The following is a 21,205-nucleotide window of genomic DNA, read 5'->3' on the forward strand; positions in this document are numbered from 1 at the left end:
CAAGGCATATGTCACCTTTGTAAAGTTCCTTGAGATCCTAGGGAAAGGAAGCCTGTAGACATGCAAGATCGTATTGTTCTTGTATAATCCAAAGGAATTGATTACATAAATGCATATAATAAATGCATATAAATAACCTGCTGCTCAGATGTAACTTAATTTTCAGCCATGCTATAAAATCTGCAAGAACGGAAAGTCTTCTCCTTCCAGTACTCTAATGGCAAAAGATGCCTCGTTGGAAAACATCTTCAGCTATAGGAGAACCGGACGCACATTAAACCCTTAGGGCTCTGTGGCCTGTTTATATATATGGGCGATATCTAAATAGTGGCTGGGTTACCTGAAGCTTTGTATTTCCATAAACCGTATGGCAACAAGCTACACTGATATCAGAACATTTCTTATCGGTGTGGTGGTCAGCTGGAGCCGGCTTCTCTTGCGGCCAGCAGACCTAGTGGGTAGGCTTTGGCTCACCAGCTCCCAAAGTCCTGGAGTGGCCTTGACAGGCAAGCCGAGGTTCTGGTGGCTGAGTGACAGTCTGTCATCCCCAAATTCCTTTGGTTGGGCCCAGGGGAAGGGGACCTGGGCCATCCCAGCCCTAGGTGGAAAAAGTGAGCAGTGTTTCAGTCGCCTCTTGGTGATACCCCAGACCAGCTTCCCCTGGGTCACTTCCTACCTCCCCTGTTCTCTCCTGTGTGTGTGACATGGTCCCGGCACTCTGCTTCTCTCCCATCAGAGGGTTGCTCATGCAGTCTCAACAATTTAAATCGTTTGCTGGGGCTTCCCAGCTGGCTTCTCAGTGTCCAGTTATTCCCCCTTGTTAGGGGAAAGGGGAGAGGAAAAAGGCTCATGTCCCTGGCCTCCTGATCAAGTCTCACCCACAGCCCAGACCCTTCCCCTGTGGATTCCTCCATCCCAGGAGCTACAAACTGGCTTTCCTCCTGCAGACAGCCGCTCCTTCGCGCTCCTCCCACCCGACTGTCAGAGATCCTTTTTAAGCAGGTCCTCTGTATGGCGCATGCTCTGCAGCTGCTGGAAGTGAGGTCTTCTTGGCCCAGTGCTGCTCCTTAGTGTTAGTAGTGTAGGGTCTGTAAATCCCACCACGGAGCCCCTTGGAGCCTCAGTCATGGACCAGAGTCCCATTGTGCTAGACCCTTATGGGCCAGCTCAGTGCAGCGCCTGAACTCTTTGGCGTCAGCAATGATCCAGAATGCCAAATCCTGCAGCGTCTAGGGCAAATACAGAATCAGCCAAATGCCTGCACAAGACCTACCATATTAGCGGCCTGACGGTGAACTCAGCCCTGTGTTACACTAGTGTAGCTTTATTGACTCTCGTGGAGTCACTCTGGATTGACACTGGAGTCAGTGAGTGGAGAATAAGGCCCATGGAACGATGAGAAAGGTATCTTTAAGAAATCGAGGGACAGATTCATTGCCATGTTCTCGCTGCTTTCTGATGCCACAAGGCAGCCAGAAACCTGGTCAAACCAACTAGTTAAGGTAGGTTTACAGCTGGTTTGTGTTACCAGGCACAAGCAGTACCAGTGAATTTTTGGCCCTGATTGTCTCTGGTTATAATGCATAAGTGAGGGTAGGTGAAAGGAGCCCTCCCCGCCTCCCCACAAGTCACAATGGACAAGCACAATTGAGGGTCCCAATCCTTCATGTTTCTTAGTAATTCTTGGAGGTGCTGGGCAGTGAAGTTGGAAGGAATTGAGGGTTCTCAGAACCTTGCACACTCAGGCCCTAAGGGAGTACTGGGCTGAAGCAACCGTTGCTGAGTGTGACATTACCCAGGGTCCGATCTGGACTGATGGACGGTTGTGTCCCCTCGAATCTCCACCTCGGGATGCCTTTTACATTGCTTCTCTATGGGAGCAGCCACTCCTGGTCTGTTCAGACACACAGCCTCCAGTCTGTAAATCACTCTCAGCTACACTGTATGAGTGCTATATTCAGCCACCTATGAATTTCACTACAGGCAACACCAGCAAACTCCCAGTCTCAGACTTTCCCCTACAAATGCGTATCTTATTCTGCCCAGCCCCTCCTGGACAGCACAAGCTCATGGAAAGTCTGTCATTTCATTATTAGAAACTGATATGCACCAATCTTGTTATCCCAAATGAAGTTTCCCAAACACTTCAATCCAAACACAAACTGGTTCAGATAAAACAAATTTATTAACTACAGAAAGAGAGATTTTAAGTGATTACAAGTAATGAAGCATAAGAGCAAGAATTGGTTATAAGAAAATAAAAGGTAAAACACAATTAATATCTAATTTAACAAGCTAAATGAATTCTAAGCAAAGGTTTCTCTCATCACATGCTTTAGCAATCTTACTGGCTGGAATCCTTTGACACCCCTCACTCCCCAAGGTCAGTGTTAATTCCCTAGTCTAGAGAGAAAGGGTTTGGGTTTCCCATGAACAGTCTTTGGGGGGTATCTGTTCACTTTCTTATAGATCTCTCTTAAAAAAAAAAATCATCTCCATTTGAGGTTCAGGAGACAGCGACTCTGGGGAGATGTGAATCTCCAACTGTTTCTTTGCCAAAATATACATTTCTCGCTCACATCCTTTTCCCTGACAAAGAATGGCCACTTCACCTGGTGATAATTCATTTGATTTTGTCAACACCTGGCTGAGGCATCAGTTTGCCTTTGTCTCTGAGGAATCAGTTTGTGTTGCTTTTCTAACCCTGGAACATGTTTCAGTAACGTCATACAATGGAATCTCCTGCACTGAAGCTATGGTCATCTGCCACCAACTCCACTGGGCTGGTCATGTTCTTCAAATGCCAGAAAGTCGACTCCTGAAGCAGGTCATGCTCTCACAACTGAACTATGGCCAACAGTCAAGGGGTGGGCAAAAAAAGTGCTTCAAAGACACCCACAAAGCCAACACGAAGAAGTGCAATATTGACACAAACTTATGGAAAACCCAAGCCTTTGACTGACCAAAATGAAAAAGGACTTTGTGGCAAGGATGCCAGTATTTTGAGATCCAACAGAGATAACAGGAAACAGAGAAACGGGAAAGGAGCAAAGAACGTGCCGCAACCTGACAATCCAGATCCACTCCTTCCATAGGAAATGGAAATGTCTGCCCCAGCTATGTCAAAGTCTGTGGATCCCAGATAGGTGTCATCAGTTGCCTGCAGATCCACCAATGATAACTGGCTATCATTTTATAGGAAGACAATCATCCTCGAATTCCAAGGCATCATCGATGATATTAAAGCTTTAATGTTGCCTCACGTTTTATTAGGACAATAATGATCAGCAAATTATGAGTTTTCTAATGATGCCTTCCAAGGTATACTTTGTACAGAATGTATCCTAGTCATGTAAGAGGGGTGATATCAGAGTACAGCTTGCCACACTGAGCAACTCTTCAATGATCTACAGATGTGGGTGAGAAAGAGGGAAGAACCAACATGATTGACCCCCTGTTCATCTGCCCAATGCCCATTCCAGCTACCCAGGCTGAGAGCTGGGATCAATATTGAAGCCTCAATGAAGTAAATACCATTGGCTGAATGAAGCTACTGTGACAACAGGTTACATTAGCTGTAATCAGGAAAAACGCATATTGCTAAAAACGCAAAAGCGTGGCAGATGAGTTTAGCGTTCCTAATAAAAAAATCTAATTCCCCTAATCTGCATCAAACACTAAAAGCTACATGCTACCAATTATTTTCTTCTAGTTTTAATTTACAACAATCAGTTATAATAGAGGAAATTAATTCTTAGTTTAATTTTACAGGCTGTGTGCTTAGAATCTCATTTCCCCCCCCCCCCTCCCCCCCATCTCTCCTTTTCTTGATGCTGGAAATTAGCCACGTCTAACTACAGTAGAGTCAGTCAAGATGAAACACTGGGCTTAATTGTTTGCTAATTGTGCGACCTTTGGGGTAATTTGCTCCTTGCTGCAGCCTCAAAATGAGTTTTAGACTAATTAGTATTTTCCTTCTCAAATTCAGAGTTCTTCCAACTTCATGCCATGAAGAACTGTGTCAGCATCCCAGACCAGGAACCTGATTCTGAGCTCACTTTTATTCCACTGAAGTCTGTGGAATTAATCCTGTTTATACCAACTTGACAAAGGAAAGAATCAGGCCCCAGGACTTGAGAACAAAGGAAGCAGAAAACCCTGCATGTTTCAAGGTTTTATGCAAGATTTGTGCTCTCACCCAGCACAACACTTAACCACAGGCATAATCTTTAAACCTGTGAATAGCCCCACTAAACTCAGTGGGATTAGCTGCTACATGCTTAAAGTTATGCATATACTCAGGTGCTTTGCTGGATCAGGGCCTAACTGCATGCTGGGACAGACATTTCAGGAGGCTGGTTATTACCATATAGACGTCCAGGCTGACAGGGTGTATTCATCCACTGAAGCTGATTGCATCCTCAGCAAGTTTGAAGATGACACTAAGGTAGGGGGAGTGATAGATATGCTGCAGGGTAGGGATAGGATACAGAGTGACCTAAGCAAATTGGAGGATTGGGCCAAAAGAAATCTGATGAGGTTAAACAAGGACAAGTTCAGAGTTCTCTACTTAAGATGGAAGAATCCCATGCACTGCTACAGACTGGGGACTGACTGGCTAGGCAGCAGTTCTGCGGAAAAGGACCTGGGGGTTACAGTGGATAAGAAGCTGGATATGAGTCAACAGTGTGCCCTTGTGTCCTAGAAGGCTAACGGAATATTGGGCTGCATTAATAGGAGCATTGCGAGCAGATCGAGGGAAATGATTATTCCCCTCTATTCGGCATTGGTGAGGCCACGTCTGGAATATTGTGTCCAGTTTTGGGGCCCCCAATACAGCAAGGATGTGGACAAATTGGAGATAGTCCAGCAGAGGGCAACGAAAACGATTAGGGGGCTGGAGCCCATGATTTATGAGGAGAGGCTGAGGGAACTGGGCTTGTTTAGTCTGCAAAAGTGAAGGGTGAGGGGGGATTTGATAGCAGCCTTCAACTACCTGAAGGTGGGTTCCAGGGAAGATGGAGCTAGGCTGTTCTCAGTGGTGGCAGATGACAGAACTAGGAGCAATGGTCTCAAGTTGCAGTGGGGGAGGTCTAGGTTGGATATTAGGAAAAACTTTTTCACTAGAAGGGTGGAGCACTAGAATGGGTTAGCTGGGGAGGTGGTGGAATCTCCATTCTTAGATTTTTAAGTCCTGGTTGGCTGGGATGATTTAGTTGAGGTTGGTCCTGCTTTGAGCCAGGGGTTGGACTAGATGACCTCCCGAGGTCCCTTCCAACCCTCATCTTCTATGATTCTGTGATAGCTCTTCACCATGAAACTTACACTGGTGTAAATCAGGAGTAACTATGAAGCCAGAAGAGTGTAAAGTGGGTGTGAGATGAAGATCAGGCCTGGTGAGTTAGCTCAAGGCTCTTAGTACTGGGAAGCCCACAATATACAGATTTTCAATAGCTACCCTGCCTACACCATAGGCCTGATTCTCCTCTATGAGGCCAGGATTTCACCTGATGTCTTTCGCCCTTATATTCGTAGAAATAACCTTAAAAACATGAACGGAATCTAAAAAGATACCGTAATGAATGCCTGAATTTGTAGATAGCCTGAAACAATAGATCTTAGAGGTATGAACAGCCTCATTCATCTCAGTCAAGGCACTGTGGGGACTCTGATTCTGCACCCATAAAGTATGGCATTTTCCCAGTATCCACAGAATGGAACATTTTTGCCATGCAAATTGCCATTTTGCTGCAGTCAGACGCCCAACATTTTGTTTGGGCCTGATGAGATCAGCCTGCATCAGTCTCTTTCTCTCAAGCTTCCCTCCGCAGGAGGAATAAATTGGATTAAAGTGCATTCTCCATGCACAGTTCCATGGAATCAGGCAGCCGAGCTGTTGAAATCCCCCTTCCTTCCACATTCTTCCTTTGCTCTCTTCTAGAGCCAGGTCTTGCAGCCTGATTTCTCTCTCCAACTACCCCCAATCAAAACAGGCACCGGGTTATTTACAGCAGTACTTCAATGGAATTGATGCAGTAGCCAGCAAAGGATGCTGGGGCCTGCATACAGCTATTACAAGAGGGGAGCACAGAGCCATTTGGATCCCAAACATCCGTCTTTGCTAAAAAAGCCATTTGAATTCCTCCAGCAAAAGCTTTGTGGTTTACAGCATCAGGAGGCTGTTGTGTTAAACAGCAATCTTGTAAACACAAAAGCCCTCTGAACATCAGACTTGATGTACTGCAATAGCCAGAGCTTCCATGTCTTCTATAGATTATTCAAGAACTCCTACTGAATTCAAAGCCCACATACTTTTTCAGTGAGGCTTTTGTCCCAGGGAAGACAACGACCTGACTGGGCCTTCTAACACAAAATGGGCATCTCGTTCCATTGAAGTCAGATCCTGTGACCCCTTCCGATTTGCAAACAACTCAAATGCAGCCGCGCCTGGTCGTGCCAACCCCGAGTGTCGTAAAATCATAAGTCAGGCCCCCAAAACCATCAGAGTGGCTGGAAAACCCTGTGTGCCACTAGCCCAAGCCCTTCTCCTGCCCCCGGGTGAATCCCACCCCTAATTTTACACTCTGCGACAGCTACACAGAGGCAGTTATGCTTTATGCTGACGTTTTGATGGTGTCATTTTACAGAAAACTCAAGGCAAGTGACTTTTATGAACCTTGAAAGACAATAGTCCCTTTCAGCTATGCTTCTGGCAGTCCCCTATTGTTCTGAGGAGATGTAATTTGTACATAGGTTAAAGAAATAAGGGAGACAGCTAAACTAGTGCAAAACATGTTACAAATAGGTGTGAGAAACAATCAGAAGGTTGGAGTTCAATATCCAGCATCCTAAAGGCCATTTTGGAGGATTGTACGTCTTGGCTTGGCAAAACTGACAATGTTTCATAAATGACAAAATTATATCTGGGGCTAAAACTTTATGTGCTGTGCAACATATCGACAGCCAGCCTTTCTTAACTATACTAAGAGATTTCCTGAGGCGGCAATGGATGTGAACAGCTGTTACATGATATAAACCTAACAGAAGCCTGCTGGCAACAAGGAGATGCTCATTTTTTCCACTGATAGTAGCTGCAAAGGGAGGGTTTCCTGTCATGTTAAATCTTATGCGATGTGATCATCACAAAAAGCCAAAGGCCACTTTTCCCTCCTGGTTACAGGGATGCAGCTTCCGTTCTGGCCCAAAGTAGCTTTAAAGTAAAAAAATAAAATAGAACGGGAAGAAATGTTTTGGACAAGAGAGGAAGCCTAGATGTCGGGATAATAGCCTATCCGTTCTAGTACGCTGGTTCAGGTTGGCAAAGACCAAAAGTTGTTCCCACCCTAGGCTCTTTGATTCTCACATGGCGCTGGTGGCCAAATACACTTTTTTCATTCGCCCCCAGTAAGGCGACTGCCGCCATTTTTCTCCGAGGCAGATGCAGTCACAGTTATCCAGGCCTTTGTGACGTTCAGCTTGAATCACCTCTGCAAACTGTATGTGGCCAGCCTGGAGGATTGTATGGAAGCTATGGCCAGTCCTCAGCGTGACCCAGTGTGTCGTCCTGCTCATGCCAAAACTCAGCCGTAGGGTGACAGAGAGCTGGGTAGGAAACAGGTTTCCCTTCCCATGAAACTTTTAGAGATTTTTTCCCCCATTCTGCACTGCGATGAAATTGAGATTTGTTTCAAAATCTTTCTGTGAAAAGATTCCTGCAGAAAGTTTCTGTTTTGACAAATCTGTATTTTTCGGCTGAAACACCGTTTTGCTGGAAAATTTCCCATCAGCTCTACAATATGATCACACCTCTCTGCACTGGCTCCCTACTCCCTTCCTTACACTATTCAAGGAGTTCACATTGATCTATAATGTCCTCCGTGGTTTGGATGATGTCATTATGATACCTGAGAGCTCTCTATCTCATCATATGAGGCAGTGTAGAAAACTAAGGCACTTGAACTACCGGTCCCTGGATTTAAATGACAGGTGGCTTGCAGTTTTCAGTGTAGGGTCACAATCTCTGAACATTCTCCCATAAGCTCTCCTCTTTTCTACCTAAACAACTCTCAAATCTCTAAGCCCCCCACCCCCGAAATCTGCAGTCCAACTAATGGCTCCATACACTGACCCTGCATCTTGCTCTCAGTTTGTGTGGCATGGAAAACTGCTCCTTTTGCCTGGGGGTGACGTGCAGCCCTTTTGTAGCCTTGGATTTTTAGGATTTCACCCTAGCCACTGGTTTAGAGATGGAAAGATCTCTGAAATCTTCCTGTCTCTTCTTGCATGCAGACATGCAGATGAACAGTTAATATGCACAACGCAGAAGTAATTACAGATATATAAGAGCTTTATTTATGCTCTTCACGTTAAAGTGATATCACACTGTTAAATCTGCTCACCATTAGCTCCTTTGGTATGGAAAGAAAGGGAGTACATAAGTGAGGCAATCATGGGAAAATGTCCTCATTAGTCTCTTAAGAATAAGGAAGAGGTATATTCCTCAGCACAGTGTTGCTACTGAGAGAGACAGAGACGTGTTACACTTGGGATCTGATGATTAGGGGAAGTTTCCACTGATTGTTTTAATGATTCAAGAGAGGGTCACTGGCAATTTTTTCCCTTAAATTTGCCACTAACTTGCCCAGAAAACCTGAGCAGGTCTCCTTCAGTTCCTAAACATAATGAACAAAGTAATGCTTTGTTTCCCTTCACCAGAAGGGAAAGGAGCGGTTAATGAAGGTGTTTACTGAGCTTTGAGGGCCTCAGATGAAAGGCACTCTAAAAAAGCATAAAAATTATTTATTGCAGTGACTCCAATCAAAAAGCAAGCCCCTCTTGTGATGGGCATTGTACAAATATTCAGGGCAAAGATGGTCCCAGCCCTAGAGCATTTGCAATCAAGCATTATTATTATTATTATTATTATTTTATTATTATATTCATAATAATAATTGTATTCATTAATTCATTATTATTACTTGGCAGCTCCCAAATGACATTTTGGTGCATTCGGCATCTAGCTGATCCTTCAGCTAAGAAGCCAAAATGAAGACCCAGCTTCTTTGCTGCTTGCCCAGCGGCTTGACCCAATAGTTGTCTCTAGAGAAAGGCCCCGGCTCCAAAGTCTGACCCAGCTCAGCTGTTCACATCTGGAATTGCAGTTTCTTAAATAACTGCCCTGCACCTGAATTAAGGGGGAAGTGATGTGCTAATCTAGTTAAATCTTCACTCCTTTTCCCTCAGAAGGAAATCTGAGAGGCATTGTTGCCACTGAAACAGATTGTATACCTTAGTCATGATGCTATGTGCCTACATTAAACAGAGATTCCATGGAAGATTTCAAATCACCCTGCAACAGACAGTTTTGTCTGGAGTTTAGCTGGTGGGGTGAATGGACAACTGTGTCATCCTTCCGGGGTGGAAAACATCCTCCTCTTCTATATTTAATCCTTTTGTAGAGAGACTCTGGAACGAGCATGAATATGGAGTAACCAGGGAACTGGGTACAGTACCTCAGTGTGACAGCAGATGACAGAAATAACCTATGTGCAATGCAAGCCCCACCCGAATGGTAAGGAGAGAGCTGAAAGGATTGGCTAAGACTGTTCTGTGGCATTGTTCTAGGGCATATGTCTGTTTCTCCATTGGGGCTAGATCTCTCAGAGGAAAGTGGTGTATGCATTGCACTCTGATTAAACAAATATTGGTGTAGGTCTTTCACAGTAATTTTCATCAGAGGATCTCAAAGCACTTTACAGAGTGTTATCACCATTTCACAGCTGAGGAAACTGAGGCACACAGGGGGCAGTGATTGTCCCAAGGTCACCGAGCAGGCCTCTGGTAGAGCCAGGAATAGCTCCCACATCTCACCAATTGGAGTACTGTGTTCTGCCTACTGGGCCATTCTGTTTCCATCTAACTAGAGCCATAAGTGCTTTATCTAAGAGTTGGCCCTATCCACATGGCTCTTGTATCATCCTGTGAAACCCAGCTGGCCACACCTACACAGGCACAGCTTTAGAGTACGTCAACCCACTGTCCCTTAGCTTTGTACCATAGGGCAATAGAAGGGGAAAGCAGCCGATATCACCACGAAGAATATACAAGGCAGAAAGCACCTGATTACGCTGAGTTATATGAAAGTGCTAAATCCAGGGCAGTTCATAAAAAGAGGAGAGAGAGAGAGAAGAGCCTCATTGTGTTTTTCTCATAAACACAATATCTGACAAGGAATTAATGGGGGGGATTAAACGGAATCAGCATCTGCATTTCTCATAGTGACTTTTCTCTGACAGAAGGACATTAATCGCACTTTCGGAGATCCAAGCTTTTCATCAACACTTAAGCATCTTAAGTTTGATCCATGTTATTCAATGAAAATAACGATGCCCTGTTCTACATTCAATTAGAGAAGGAGGGAGATGGCCCCAAAGAAGCCGGTGTTTGATCCAGGCCAAAGGCTAAATTGTGTCCTTTTGATCTGCGAACAAAACACCTCCAAGTCCAACCTGTGGCGAAAGGGGTACGGCTGCCTCTGTGGCATCACTCTACCTGGTCCCAGGAGAAGGTTCACTGATGGGCCAGCAATCGACAAGGAGGAAAGGGGCAGGTGTTTGATCCAGTCCGGGATGGAGCTGGCAGAACAGGCATGATCTCCAAACCCATGAGCATAACAGATTCCCATAGAAATCTAATAGCACTGGAGGCCTGGAACAGCAAGATTTCTTTGGGCCTCAGGGTATCTGCAGAGCTTGGGGGGCAGAACCTTGCTCTCTCTTGCTGAGCAGGGGGAATCCAACCCCACCACCTGACGGAAGAATGCAGAGGCAATCCTGTGATGCCTTTCTCTGTGTGTGTGTGTGTGCGTTGGGAGGAATGGAGCGGCCTTATGCTGATTTAACTGCATTAAATTAACGAAAGTGAGATCAAAATCAAGCCTGCTTCATAGGCCCTATGCAATTCTTTAATGCTTTGTGCTGTCCGTTCCTTATTGATTTCCTTGTGTATTGTAATGCATGAGGTTTCGTATGTCAGAACATTACACCTGAGCCTCCTTTTCATGTTCCCATTCTCTGTTACTGCATCAGTTGCTCTCAGCAGTTAGACCCAGTCAAGCTGTATTGGGAAACAATTACTGCAATCCAGGTCGGTTACATTTCTGTTAACGCAGAATGCCAGGCACCACAGTGATGGGCTCCCATTTTCCATCACCAGTCGAAAGGGTTTACAGTAGATCATTAAATCCAATAATACTCTCTTGCAAATAAGTATGGCTGCAGCACTGAGCGGGCACCACAGGCAGCTCATGCTCCCACTCCTGTGTCTCACACACACACGATGGATACAATCAGCAGTTTTTAACCATAAAAATTGTATTAAGACCAGCTCCCTTCAGCTCATTAGCAAAATTAAGCCTGTAATGGGGGTGGTGTGGTCTAGTGGTTAGATGACCAGACCTCCGGGTTTCTATTCCCATCTCTGCCAATAACTTGCTGAATAACTTTAGGAAAGTCATTTGGCAATTACACGAGTTATTGGGCTAGGAGTAACTGGATGAACTTCTATGGCCTAAGCTATCCAGGAGATCAGACTCGATGATCTAATGGTCCTTCCTGGGTTTATGATATAGCTATTCTGTGCCTCAGTTTACCTATCTTTAAAATGATAACTAGTTCCTGCTGAATGGCAATGGTATTTAAAGAGAAAGGGCACTCACTGTAGGAGAGCCAATCTGAAATCCCAGTTTTCCCAGTACTTACAACAGGAATTAACTGTGCCGTCTCTGACAGCTTCGTGTAACTGTACGCAGAGAATCACACACACATGGTCATACTGTATCTGAGAGAGATACATGGCTTAGTGGTCAGCGCAAACATTGGAAGGGTGCTGGGAACCCTTGAGTTATACTCCCCAGGCCTCGTTTCATGGTGGGGTGAAGCGCTTTGTGGGATGTGATTTCTCAAGGGCACTATTGTGTTGCATGTTAATGTGTCCACAAAGACCTGCTGGTGCACTTTAACATAGTACTGCTTCATACAGCTCTGTGTTAAAGCTCACTAGGGAGCCTTTGGTGCACACTAGCTAGGTCTATATCGAGCAATTAATGCACAACATGATGGTGCACTTGAGAAATCAGACCCCTGTAGAACACATTACTCCTGCATAGACAAGCCCCCAGTTCTTACAGTGACTCGTGTGACGTAGAAATTTAGTTTCTCCCCATGTAAGATAGAAATAACACTGCTTACCTCCTTCAGAGCGGTCAGGAGGGTTTGTTAACTAATATTTATAAAAGATATTTACGAGAAATTCTAAGTAAAGGCTGAGAGCAACACGGCCTAGTGGACAGAGCACTGACTGGGACTCAGGAGAGGAGGATTTTTCCCCCTGCTCTACCACAAGTAAATCACTTTCCTCCCCCTTTACAAGAGCAGGGATGATACAGACCTCCTCAGTAAAGCTTCTGTTGATGAAAAGTGCTATAAGGAGGTGCTGCTATTGTTAGTTTTATTCATTTAGAATTGCAGGGGCCCCAGTCAGGGATCAGGGCCCTTTTGTGCTAGGTGCTGTACACACACAATGCAAAAAAGTTTATCGCTGACCTAAAGAGCTTACTGACTATGACAAGACACAACGAGGTGGATGCAGCCCCTAGCACGACAGGCCCTCCTAAGCACGCTGTTAATACAAATAGTTAATAATAATAATAAAGCAGCAAGGGGAACGCACATCCGTTATGTGATTATTATACATGTATAGGACTAGTCTGTACAGCTTGTGCAAAGCCCTAGATAGGGGGTGGCGTGGAGCTGCACTGCCCCAGGGTTGTGTCCCAGGAGGCACAATCACTTCCTGGGAGATGTGTAAACTGCCTCTTCCATTAGGGTGGAGCTTTTTGCTCCTCTCTGGTGCCCTGGCCCTGCTCCATGAGCCCGTGCAAAAAGAGAGAGGAGAGCTATGGTTCAGCTTTCTGTCCACTCCTCCCCAATGGGGGAGGGATTTGCTTCCCAGAGGGAGCAAGGAGTCAGCAGCCCATGCTCACAGGGACTACTGTTGTGATTGCCCCTTGTGTGTGATGTGCAAGATGGGGAGTGTGGTAGGGCGCCTGCCCCTCACTGGCCTGAAAAGGGTTAAGAGGGCCCTTGGAGAGGCTGCATGAAAGGTAGTCACTAGGAAGGGGCTGCGTGGCAGCAAGTCAGGGCCCAGGAGGCTGGTATAAAAGGGAGCTGCAGAGCAGGGCAAGGGGAGTGACTCCTAGGTGCTTGAAGAGGCAGGACTGTCAGCCCCTTGGCTGCTGGGACTCAGCAGAGCTGAACATCCTGAAGCAAGAGTGGAGAAGGTACTGGGGCAGTGGGGAACTGGCCCAAGGAAATCCACTGAGGAGTTGGGGGGAGATGCAGCGGAAGGCTGCTACACACAGGGTCCCTGGGCTGGGACCCGGAGTAGTGGGCAGGCCTTGGTCCCATCCCTTCCCCCAGTTGCCATTGAAGTGGTGGTGGTGGCCACAGTGGGAAGTGGCTAGAACAGACTGTAGAATCCCACAGAAGGGGGGAACACGGATTCTGACTCAGCCAGAGAGCTGAGTCACGAGAAGGAGGGTCCAGCAGAGGCAGGATGGAGGGTGAGCCACCACAAAGAGGGGTGTCTGCCTGGCTGAGAACTGATTCCCCAGATAGTCCACAGGAGGCCAAGGCAGTGAGTCCAACTGTGTTACACAGAGACTGCTGGTGTGTCCCCGTCCCCCACCGGCACAAAAGTGCATCACAGCCTGACCCATGCATTATACACGGTATAATATGTATTATTTTTTGCGCAAACCCATGTTGCATGCGAATGCAGGTACGTTGGCGATCCTGGGCTGATGTAGATCTGCGTAGCTCCAGATGACACCAGCTGAGGACCTAGCCCGTCCTTTCTTGTTTGCTGAGAACACGTGGCTTTGATGTGAGAGCAGGTTTTGAAGTTTATAGCTCCTGCAGTGTCTAGACAGCAAAACTAGCGCTGGGTACGTCACCTCTCTTCAGCCTCCTGCAGGGACCCAGCAAAAAAGAACGACAATGGATGACTCAGCAATAAAAAATATTTACATAAGTTCCTTTCCTTGTCTCTCTTCGAGGTGTCTCTGAGATCCGTGACTTTGTTGTCAGTGCAGTTTACAACATCCCTGCTGCTACAGTAGGGAAGGGAAATGCCAGCCCACTGTGGGGGGACAGCACAACTTTGAACAATGATAAGCACTTAATATATTTGTCCTTTTTTTTCCTGATTCTTTGCTCTTTGTTGGCACTGTTGAGGCAAATTGTGAGTGATGTAAGGGAACATCAGTGGCTGCAATCTCCATGCTAGGCAGTCACTGCAATACCTTGCTGTCTGCTAGGACAAGGCACAAAGAGTTTGTGCACATGAGTCCTTGAAGTTCACCCAGATTTTCCCCAATCCCCGCTTCCCATGGGCTCAGGTTACAATACAAACTAAAGGCCAGACCATCAGCTGACACAGATGGACATAGCTCCCTTGACATCAATCAACCATCTGCTCAGCTGTGCCAGCTGAGGATATGGTCCAATGTCAAAATTCAGCCCAGGAGCAGCTATAGTAGCGATCAGGCCCCTTTCTCACTATTCTGACCAGTCCAGATCAGAGACTGGGTTGCTTCGGAGCCCTCTCTAGCTGAAAGGTTCCTTAAGCTCATTTTCCAGTGATTTGGGGCCCAGTTGCGAGCCAGCTGGTTCTGATTTAGAGTTTTGGGCTGAATCCACAGACCCAGCCTCTTGAGTTTCTCTTTAGTAGGTCTCTGGGCCTGGACATGTCCTGCCTTCTCCATACATACTGAAATATCCAGTGAAGCCACTGGTGTTCCACATAGACAATGGTTTCTGGAGCCTGCCTTTTGCCTTAAAGTTATAGACAACTAACCTTCCCCCTAAACAAGAAAGATATTAATCATTGTGCAATGATGACCTTACAGGAGATAAACAGATTCTGATGCCCATGGGGCTAGAGCTGAACCTCTCTCTTACCTCACCGGAATTCTGCTTTAATCTCCCTGAAATTCATGACAAGGTCTGAGTCCTGAGATTGGGTGAGTTTGGGCTTCTTTGATAAATCCATGCCCAGGTTCTGTCCCCACATTTTTGCAGATCATGCGTAACCTTAATCTATTGCTGGCTCTACCCTAGGTCCCATAGCCAGTCTGGTCAGCAAATGCTTGCGGCTCCCTAACCTGTATCAGCACAAAGACTGCAGCAGCTTCCCTTTCTCTTGCATGTACAGTGTTGGCAAGCATATGACGTGACAACACATCAAGGATGGAGCAAAGGGAGTAGGTGACAGTCTAAGTTGCCCTGCCATAGCTCTCACCTTGTCTGTATCGCTCCTTGGCAAGAGGCTGCAACGCATGTTAAAGCAAGTTGCTGAGAGTTGACTGTGTTGTTACATTCTGCCACATCGGCTCATCGTCACTTTCAACAGAAAGTGACCTTGGCAGACAGAAGATGTCTGGAGGTGCTAAAAATATCAGCCACTGCTGTGTTACGCCAGCCAGAAAATCCAGGGGTGTCCACACAAACGTGGGATATACATTTTCCAGACAGTCACAACCCTTAAAATCCCTCCTTTCTTTTCAGGAAGTGTGCCTTTTTTTTTTTCTTTTTTTTTGTTTGTTTGTTTTTGTTTTTAAAGCGGGAACTCTGGTTTTTTCAATGGAATTCACCTTTAAGATGAATCTCCACCATCGATAGAGAGGTTCATATGGCAATAAATAGATAATACACATAGAGGTTGATATAGTGACAGATACATAGCACAGGAGGAATTCTGAAGGACAGGGCTACCCTTTAAAAGACAAGGTAGCTCAGGAGAACTGCAGAAAACTCAGCAGTAGTATTAGCAGACCGTCCACTGGGTCCTTGTGGCTCTGATGATCATTCCAGGTTACCTTTTTCTGTCCTGCTCATATTTCATTCCATTTCCACAGCTGGATCATGGCCGGAATGAAACAAAGAGGCAGGGATAGAAAACGTGGTAGTTTTAAATAAAACAAGAAGCACTTTGCCATTCTAAGGCCCAGTCTACACTTACCTTAAAATTCGGCGGCAGTCGACGGGAGTTACGCAAGTGACGCAGAGTAGCTTCCGTAACTCCTGCTGACTTCTTAACTCCCGTTGTGCACAGCATCTTCACTGTGCGCACCACTGGAGGGGTTGGTTTTAACAAGTCGACTTCTGGATTGATTGAGCAGGTTTTCGCTGACCGCTCAGTCGATCCATGTAAATCAATTTGCCACCATCAATGAAGACGTACCCTAAGCAAGCTTATTTAAACAGTGCACAAATTTGATTTAATATCACTGCTACTTATAAGTCTGATAATTAATCATGGCTTTCCCTGTGAAAACTCTTCTCTGTTCTGTCAGTCTTACTGTATGTCTTTGATGGAAAGCTTTTGAAGTGGTTTCAGAAGCTGGATCAGTAAAGAAAAATAAGACATTGTGGTAATTCTCCACTGTAGAAATCAATAATAAAGGCTTGTAACATTTAAATGTTGGGTGTCAGCTGAGCAACAATTTCACCATGCTGGTGAACTGAGAAATGTGGGATGAAGGGCTCAATTCTCTGTTTTGCCAAGACCCGTTTATATCCCACTGCCAGTGAAGAACGTTAAAGATGACCAGCAAAGGGGAGAAACTGGGACAGGGCGTTTTTTGTTTGTTTATTATGTGGAATGTACTTAGGCAATTCAGTATCTATGGCCCATTCCGTAATTTCAGAAAGTTACACGTAGGGCCTGACCCAAAGCTGAATGAAGTGGAGTGGAAGTGTCCCGTTGCCTTTAACTGGACTTTGGATTAAGCTGCCAATGAGGTGGATATTGTCTCACGGGCACGAAAAACTAGATTGAAAACCATCCAAAATCATTTTAGATAGTAGACCGCCAAGTAGCCAATAACATACCTGTCACCACCAGTCTACAGTAGCTTCAGCTAGGCAAGTGTCCGAGGCAAAAGGATATGAACAACATTTTCCCTCATCACCTATTTAGTTTGGTTGTCGCTCCCTGAACATGAGGATAGATGCCCTCTTCAGAGTGGTAGCTGACTAACAGTGAAGGAAGTTTGAAGCTTATCTGAGAAGCTACTAGAACTTCTTTGGTCTAACAATGAGACCAGAGTCACAGCAAGAATAGGGACGTTGCTGGCAAAAGCTCAGAAGAGGGCAAATCTCGATGGCCTTGCTTAGTAATTAATTAATTCTACTTCTAAAGTATCAACAGGAGTTTGTCTGAGTGCGGATGGAGGCCAGGTTCACTCTAAAAAATTAAGTCGGCTTAATGACATCATTCAGGGGTGTGAAAAATCCACAGCGATGTAATTAAGCCTACGTTAGTCCCAATGTAGATGGTGCTAGGTCGACAGAAGAATTCTTCCATTGACCTACCTACTGCCTCTTGGGGCGGTGGATTACCTACGTTGACAGGACTTCTCCCGTCAGCGTAGGCAGTGTGTACACTGAAGCACTACAGCAGTGCAGCTGTCGCATTTCAAGAGTAGATAAGCCCCATGTAAAATCAGAAAGACTTCAGGGCCAGATATGACGTTTGGATTTGAACCTGGACTTTCCCAAAGCTTGGCAGCCGAGGTTGCTGTTAGGTGCTCCAGAAGAGACAGTGCTCTAGGTACACTTTCAGTGAAGCAGTTTGAGCCAGTGGAGGCGAGCCTCCCTGGGGAATCAGAAGAGATGGGTTCTATTCCCATCTCTGCCATGGATCCACTATGCAGCTTTCCACTCACAGCAACATTTTCAAAAGTGTCCACTAATTCCAGGGTCCTCTGTTCTTGGATGTCCAACTTGAGACACCTAAGGCCTGATTTTGAGAGATGCAGAGCGCCTAGAAATCCAATAGCTTGCACTGGGGGGAGGGGGTGCAATTTCTCTGCAAAGTTTCCCTTTCTTCCCTCTCCCCCCGCCAGATTCTTGTCCTAGATTCCTCCATGCCCCGTCCCCCCATCATCACAATGATGGCTACATTCAGAAACACCAACAAACTGTTGTGATTTTTCTTCTCTCCGGTTCTGGTTTCTGATGCTCCTGACCATTAACCTACAGAGCTAAGTTGTGCACGGTGCTGGGGTGCAGAAGCATGCACCCTCTCCCTGCTCGTAATCACTCTTGGGTAGTTCTGCAGCAGGCGCGGGGATGTCATCACTCATCCTTCTGTCCTCTGACCTGTCTGTTGGAAGGAGTTTTCACTTCTCCCGGCAGCGGGCTCAGCAGAATAGACAGCTGCCAAGTGCAATAATTAGGCCTCCCCTCACTCAGCCTAGTCCTGCCAGCTGCTGCGACAATTAAGCCACATTATAACTTTCTAAATGGAGAAATACTTCCCCCCCCCCCCCCCCCCCCCCACACACACACACACGTGCTTTCCCTGCCACTCTGTGTAACTCTCACCACTGCAGCTTCAGCACTTTCTAGCACGCACGGGGAACTGCATGCTGGCCAGTTCTTGGGCTCGGGGCAGGATCTTCCCTCCCAGGATGGCTGGAAGCAAAAAGCTCAGAGTCAAATTCAGGTTTCTGCCTCAAGCTATGCTATGGGGGACGTGGAGCTGCAGTGGCTAAATGGTGGTTCTCTGTGCAGCACAGATGCAGGGGGAAAGAGAAGAGGGAGCCTGGGGAAAGGAGCTTCCGAAACCAGTAGCATGCACTCAACCCCCAGCAGACACTGTCGGACACAGGGGAGGTTGAATGGGGACCTGGCCAAGCCCCTTCCTTGTCTGTGCATGTCCCACCTCTGGACTGTGGGTCGCTGCCAGGTACATTAGTCAGCCTTCCACATTACCTGGAGCCTGCTCCATAAAAAGTCCAATTGAAGTCAATGGAATTACTTCCGTTGATTGGATGAGACCAAGGGAGCACTCGGTCAGCATTCAGGCTCCAAAGCACAGGCACAAGGCAAAGATGCCCTGCACCCTCTTTCCCCTCCACTTCTGTTCATCCACACAGGACAAGTCCAAATGGAGAAATAATGCAGAAAGAGACTGCCTGAGTGGCAGCTGCTCCAGACAAAGGTTCAGTGGCCGCGTGGTTTGTCCAGAAGGTGTTCTCTTTTCCATTGGCTGACAGATGACATGCATGTAGATCAGGAACCAGAGGTGCAAGTGAAATCTATGCTTCCCAGTAGGAACCTTCCCCCACAGCAAGTATCACAAACCTCCCAAAGGACATGGGACCAGATTTCCAAAAGTATTTAGAGGTAGATCTGAGTAAATAATTGTTTTTTTTTCATCTTGGTAGGCAACCTAAAAAATGTGTGTGGGGCAGGGGGGGAGAGATTAGGTTTGTTTCAAACCAAACCTGAATTTTTATTTTTATTTTTTTCTCACTGAAACAAGAAGAAAAATGTGTTCTGGGTCGAAATGAAGCATTTCAACTGATCTGAAAACTTTGGTTTCAGTTATTTTCTGCCGAAATTATTCACCAGTTCGATCTGGATTCACACAGTTTCAGTGGTCTGAAAAAAAGGCATTTGTTGTGTGTACAATTCACCTGAAACATCTCACCCAGCTTAATTTAGGCACCTAAAGATTCAGCCAGATGCCAAGGGCTATTTTAAAAAGTACCTGATCAGTTTATGTGCCTAACTCCCATTGATTTCAATGGGACTGGGATGTGGGTTCAACTCCTGACTCCACTTGTGACCTTAGCAAATTGCTTAAGGCCTGGTTTTTAGAAAGGTGAAGCTCTGATTGACTTTAGATAGATGTGGGTGTAATAAGGGCTTCTGAAAATCAGGCCCATTGCATTTCTATGCCTCAGTTCCTCATCTGTGAAGTTAGGATGAAATTTCCTTAGTCTATTTAGATTGTCGGCTCCTCTGGCCTTTAATGTGTGGGTGCAGCACCTAGCATGATGAGGGCTTCTAAATGCTACTGTTCTAGACATTATTATTATTAATAATAATGTGTCTGTGGCAGTTGTTGCAACTGAAGCTAGAAAATGAGGATGGACTGGAGATAGTTTGTGCATAAATGAGCCACGCATACTTAACTAGATTCATCTTGGTTGTTGCTTTGTTTTCTTGCTCTTATTCTGAGCCAGTTGAATTCATTGCAGATCGAGATCTGAATGGCTTATTTGAATTGGCTTTGTGCGTGAGTGACTAAGTGATGTTGCCCTTGAGTGGATAAAAGACCTACTACTGACATTAGAGGGTTGTGCTTTTTAAAGCGGAAGGCCAGAGTTTCACTCCTCGCTCATCCTTGGTGGATGTGATTTAAACAGCATTGGTGTCTGTTGTCTAGAGCACATGGTTTCTTTACCGTGGGATTGTTATGTAATTGAAAGATGGTTGTCTCAGTTCTGAGTCTGTCATCTGAGGGGATCATAATCATGGTAATTAACGATATTTGTAGATTTTAGTCTGGCTGGCAATATGATTTTACATGCTGCATCTTCCGCCAAATGATTTCTCTTACTTTAAGCAGATAAAAACTGACATGGGTTTGGAATGACTATGGAAATCCATATGCAATAAAACGGAACATGAAAACAAATAAATTATCCCAATCAGAAGAAACACTGAGAGACCGTCAAGCCAGTTAGACAAATAATGTCAAATGTCACTCCGAAAGATGAACAGTTGTTAAGGCAAAGATGCAGGGCTCCATTTCAAAGTATTTTCTCAGCTTCTTCCCCTTTCTTTTAGAATTCGTCTTGCTTCCATCTGCCACACTCGATCTGAAGTAAACACGAGCGGATAGACAGCCTATAAAATACCCAGTCTCCCTAGAAGGTGCTTTCCTTTACATTATTCTTCCTTAGTTGATTTTGGTGCTGGCTAAAAGTATCCCATCAACAGCCCTGGGAGACAGAAGTCCTCTATCTCTCTGCAGAAATAGTCTCTGCAAGGGGAACCACAGGACATGTTTCCCTGACCCTGCTCTGACCTGAGATTTCCTGGGCATGGAAGAGAAATTCAGTCTCTAAACTCCAAACAAGTTCAATCTGGACATAATCCACCCCATGCAGGGAGCCGGAACAAAAACTATGCATCACTTAAAGCTAGCTGAAACTCTGGGCTTCAGTGGTGTACAGGCCTCGTATTGACGCTGGGCAAAGGGATGAATTTCATTTGCTTCAACTTATCTGCTGAGCCTGCGAAGGTGGCTGACTGAGACACTAGCTTGTTCTGATGTAGATGCCTCT

The sequence above is a fragment of the Emydura macquarii genome, unplaced genomic scaffold (genome assembly GCF_026122565.2).
Source record: "Emydura macquarii macquarii isolate MOO-44397 ecotype Brisbane River unplaced genomic scaffold, CSIRO-AGI_Emac_v2 contig_3113, whole genome shotgun sequence".
Classification (NCBI taxonomy): Eukaryota; Metazoa; Chordata; order Testudines; family Chelidae; genus Emydura; species Emydura macquarii.